Here is a 6,000-nt window from a genome sequence, read left to right as displayed (position 1 = left end):
ACGTGACTCTGTGCTTGAGCCTGGGGCCCCGAGTGTGGGATGGAGCCTGTTATTTGGTTACATTGAGTGTTGGATTATGGCTTTATAATTTTTTTTCAGCTGCTATGGAATATACACACACACACACACACACACACACACACACATATACACATACATAAATACACACACACACACACACAGAGAAACATATATGTATGTATAAAAACATACATATGAAGAGTGGCTGGATAGCGTAGTGGTTAAAACACTGCCTTTGACGCAGGAGACTGGGGTTCAAATCCCAGCTGGTACCTACCTTACCAGTAGGGGTCCTTGGGCAAATGCTTCACCAGCCTATCTCAAATATGAGAGTGACACGAACTAAGAGAGTCATGCCGGCTTGGACGTCGCCCAGATTAACAAGGTCCACATCAGATGTTGGGGAACCAGGACAATCTGATGATAAGTGGCTACTGGAACAAACCATACATGGATGAGACAAGAGAATTTGGAATTGATGGAATGCTACTACAACAGCAGACCTAATGAGAGGGGATATATGAAACCTATGAGGGAACTATGGATAGACAGAAGACCTACATCCACACTAACTGAGAAACAACTAGTTACCCAGTGCTTCAACATAGTGAAGAGGAAGCTGCTCTCACAACCTGAGATAGACCAACTCCACATTACAACCTGGAAGAACAACTGGATGTGCAGCCAACACCTGAAGCTGGAATGTCACTGCCACCCCCTCCATTACAGAGCATAGCAGCTGATATGAGGCATAAGATCATGGATAAACTAGCTACAGTCAACCCTCAAGACCGATTACCAAGGCTCAGTGGAAAAGTACCATTCCATAGTATGCTAGAAGATGCCAATGGAGCCCTCCAGACAATCCTGACTACCACCATAACTCAAACCAATGAACTGGTATACGCTACAGCCGCTGTAATCCTGGAAATGCTTGGCTACACGATCAAGAACAGTAGTACATATCCCCCCGGAAAATGAGATTGGAGGCTAAGATCAAGGCAACCCGGAGAGAAGTCAGTCAATTGGTGGAACCACAGAAGGATTAAGGATAACCACAGATTAAGGATAAGACTCGGCTACTGAAAAAATATATGGGCCTGACTGTAACATTCACGCAGTTACAGCGGGCCTCTCACGAGTGAGGGGAAAGAAGACACCAAACTGATTCTCCTTTGAGGGGGATGAGAGCGCCCAGACCGGAGTCTGGAAACCTCTTTTATTGAGTACATCAGAGGGCTGGGTTAGTACATCAAAGGACTGGGTTAATACATCAGAGGGCTGGGTTAAGCATATATACGTCACACTACCTAATACAAGCCCATGACTATATATGGTAATACATGAAGCGCAAGGGATCATGTGCTTTGATTGAGCACGTGACAAGCTGCGGGGGCTTGCCTCCTGAAATTTGAGGCTTTACCCCATGTTGTTGCTGGTACTTTTCCATGCTAGCTTCCTTGTTAGCGTACAACTGATTTTACTAGTCTGCACTAACAGAAATGCCTAGCATGTGATGGGGTGTTATAATGCAACACCTGACTCCATCTGAAGCCCTAGAGACTGCTAAACAAAGGCTCACAGCACTGGCTACCAGGCTAAGGAGATACACTAGAGAAGCAGAGGCCAAGAAGATAAATGCCCTGTTCTCCAAAGAACCATCCAAAGTGTACTCCCAACTGCAGTGCAACCACACAGCCACCAGCAGCGGAAACTGAACAGTACTGGAAGAACATATGGGAGAAAGAGAAGACACATAATACCAGTGCAAAGTGGCTGCAGGACCTGAAAGCAGACCACAGCAATCTCCCAGAGCAGGAACCAGTCACCATCACAGTAGCAGACATTCAACAGCGGGTCAAGAACATGAAGAGCTGGACAGCACCTGGCCCGGACATGATCCACACCTACTGGCTAAAGAAACTAACATCAGTGCATGAACACCTAGCAGCACAGATGAACCAGCTGCTAGCAGCAGGTTCCCATCCAGACTGGCTAACACAAGGAAGGACAGTGCTGATTATGAAAGACCCTCACAAGGGAACAGCACCATCCAACTACTGGCCAATAACCTGCCTCCCCACAACATGGAAAGTTCTATCAGGCATCCTAGTCACCAAGCTATAAGACCATATGGGCCACTACATGAGCACAGCTCAGAAGGACATTGGGAACAACACCAGAGGCTCAAAACACCAGTTGCTCATAGATAGAGCAGTCGCCCAAGACTCAAGGTCTAGGCAGACCAATCTGAGCACAGCCTGGATTGACTACAGGAAAGCCTATGACTCAATGCCACACACATGGATCTGTGAATGCCTGGCGCTATACAAAGTCAACAGGGCACTAAGGACCTTCCTCAAGAACTCAATGGGACTGTGGAAGACAACACTGGAAGCCAACTCAAGACAGCTCACACAAGTGGCCATCAAGTGTGGCATATACCAAAGTGATGTGCTGTCCCCACTGCTGTCCTGCCTAGGCTTAAACCCCCTCAGCCAAATAATCATAAGGACTGCATACGGGTACAAGTTCAAGAGTGGAATCACCATCAGCCACCTCCTCTACATGGATGACATCAAGTTGTATGCTAAGAGTGAACAAGACATTGACTCACTGATTCACCTGACATGGATCTACAGTGAGGACACTGGGATGTCATTCGGACTGGAGAAGTGTGGCAGGATGATAGTAAAGAGAGGGAAGGTAGTTAAGACTGATGGAGTGGAACCACCAGTGGGCCACATGGCAGACATAGAGACCAGCTATAAATACTTTGGTATCCTATAGAACCATGATGAGGAGGCAAGGAAGACAGCAACATCCAAGTACCACCAAAGGATAAGAAAGGTTCTGAAGAGCCGGCTCAATGGGAAGAACAAGATCCAGGCCATCAACATGTATGCCCTGCCAGTCATCAGATATCCTGCCACTATAGTGAGCTGGCCAAAGGAAGACACGAAGGCTGCCAATGTGAAGACCGGAAGCTCCTCACAATGTACAGAGGTTTCCACCCCAAGTCCAACACCCAGAGATTGTACACCAGAGGGTTGGTGGGGTCTGATGAGTGTCAAAGCCACTGACCTGAATGAAACCCGGAGCATCCAGGAGTACATCAGTAAGATGGCACCCAAAGTTGAGCTGTTGCGAGAATGCCTGAGGCAGCAGCAGACATGGGAGGAAGTTCAAGTGGAGAAAATACCATGGCAAGACAAGCCCCTGCATGGGATGTACCATCAATAGATAGCTGAGGTGGCTGACACTGGGAAATCCTATCAATGGCTGGAAAGGGCTGGACTAAAAGACAGCACTGAGGCGCTGATCATAGGAGCACAAGATCAGATCCATAGGCACTAAGCACCAGATCCATAGAAGCAGGGGTCTACCACACTAGACAGGACCCAAGGTGCAGATTGTGCAAAGAGGCCTCAGAGGCAGTTCAACACATAGTGGCAGGGTGCAAGATGCAGGTAGGAACAGCATATACTGAACGGCACAACCAAATTGCTGGCATTGTGTACAGGAACATCTGCACAGTGTGTGGGCTAGATCCCCCCAAGTCCAGATGGGAGATTCCACAGAAGGCCATGGAGAATAACAGTGCTAAAATCCTGTGGGACTTCCAGACCCAGACGGACAGGCAGGTACTGGCCAATCAACCAGACATCATGGTAGTAGACAAAGACCAGATGATAGCGGTAGTGAGAAGTACCAGGGCCTGAACTAGAGAGGATGTGGAAAGTAAGGGCCAAAGTGGTCCCAGTGGTGGTAGGAGCACTTGGGGCTGTGACTCCTAAGCTGGGAATGTGGCTCCAACAGATCCCAGGAACAACATCAGAGCTCTGTCTGGAAGAGTGCAGTGCTAGGAACAGCTAAGATACTGCGCAGAACCCTCAAACTCCCAGGCCTCTGGTAGAGGACCTGAGATTGAGAAAGACACATACCACCCCTGGGGGTGAGAGGGGAATTTTTATTATTATTTTTAATATTGTGAGCCACCCAGAGTCATAAATGCGAGATGGGCGGCCATACAAATCCATTAAATAAATAAATAAATAAATAAATAAATAAATAAATAAATAAATAAATCTTCATCCAGCAGCATTCTAGGCATTTTTCTGCCATTTTATTTCCTAGAATTCCTCTGAAAATCAGGAGGCTCCTTGGGATCCATGAGTAGGGAGAGACTGTTCAATCCAAGGCTGTCTTCACTCTTTCATTCCAAATCAAGGCTAAGACCTCAGTTAAAGTCCACACAAAAGCCTCAGGAAGACCCCAAGCTCCCTTTGAAATCCAATAGGGTCCAGGACCTGAGTCCTACCTCCCTGGGGTGAAGGTGGGGTCAGCTGTGGAGACCTCCAAAGCAGTCTAAGAATGATCTGACTACGGCAAGGGATTGTTAACATCCCCCCCCCCCCATCCAGATCATGTTGCCACTGCTCTGAGACAAAAAACAGATCTCGAGTGTGATCTCTGCTCTGTGTCAAGCTCTCAGTGATCTGAATCATGGCCCATGGTTGCCATGGTGGTCATCAGCTGCTGAGCTACCTCAGACTCCATACTCAGGGAAGGCAGGCTGAAGCACCATAAGCCTGGGAAACTCCACTGCCAACCTGGCCACAGAGTTAAGCGACTGAATGGGGGAATTTCCTACATAGCATGGAGGCTAGTACCAGTAGTAGCCTTTGATCCCATCTTCACAAGCAGGGTCTCACATCTGGGTAACTGTAGAGCTGTGTCTCTGAAACCCACAAGAGTCTCCCAGATGGCTATAGCCAATCTACTGTCTCTATTAGGTTGTGGCTGGTGCCACACTTGAAACCCAGGTCCATACATTTCTGAGAACGACCCCCCCCCATGCCTATCCCATTCACAGTTACACATGATGAAAACCTATTTATTTGCCCAAACCTTTTAGATATCTCTTTTAAATCTGTTTAATCTCATTTAAATCTGGCTTTCTTTTAAATTTTATTTTGTTTTTCTAATATTTTAACATAGTTTTATATTTATCTTATATGTTTTCATTATTTTTCACTGTTAGCCAGTATAGGAACCCTTTAGGAGTAGAACAAGGAACAAGCAACTTGGTACAAGTTTTAAAAATTATTTTGTGCCACTTCCCCACCTTTTTTTAACTACTATGATTATTGATTTTGAGGTTGTCTTGATATTTTAATGCTGCGGCATGCATTTGTATTTTTCTTTTGTACCAATAGAAGAGAATATATGTAGCTCAGGGTTGAACTGTGGAGTCCTTGGGGTTCTACTAATAACACCATCAGTAAATAAGATTTTCCACGTTACTCTGGATAAAAGATGACAGGGTAGCAACTTATTTTGTTACAATGCATAGATTTCTATGAGCATTCATATTTGTTTATGCAATATTTAAATAACCTTTTTGAACAAAAAATTACTTTTTCTTCTGAGTACATTCAACCCTAATGTACAAGTAAGCTATCCTTCTCACTCCTCTACTCCTCACTCTAAGTTTAGGTAGGAATGGATGCTATTTGGACCAAGCCACATAACATATTTAAATTCCAACAATGAAATAATCATTAGTTTTGTTCAAGTTTATAACAAATATGAGATCTGTTGATTATATCTTGGTGGGGAGACTTTGAATCCTCATATGGTTGATACATAATTCTCAATTATTATGAATAAAAATATGGGAGTGAAGAGAAAGAGGAAGCAAATCCTCAGCCACACAAAAGGATAGACTGCTTGATTTCTTTTGGTTGAGATTCTGTCCACTGGTATAAAATCTCCCCTCCTTCAGTAGAAGGTATTTATATTCAAGTCTCAGATACAATCTGTTGTGAATGCAAGCATCTTGGCACACAGAGTAGCCTCCTTTTGTGTATGCGGAGCCTAGCAATCTTCTCTAGCTAAAGCCACACTGAGAGAAATTTTAATAACAGATGTGAAAAAAACCACTGCTATGTACAAACAATTGTCTAGATGTGCTGA

The sequence above is a fragment of the Python bivittatus genome, unplaced genomic scaffold, assembly GCF_059951505.1.
Source record: "Python bivittatus isolate LINGU-HERP-01145 unplaced genomic scaffold, Pbiv_v1 ctg000330_np1212, whole genome shotgun sequence".
NCBI classification, from domain to species: Eukaryota; Metazoa; Chordata; class Lepidosauria; order Squamata; family Pythonidae; genus Python; species Python bivittatus.
Note: the sequence above shows the minus strand (reverse complement) of the source record.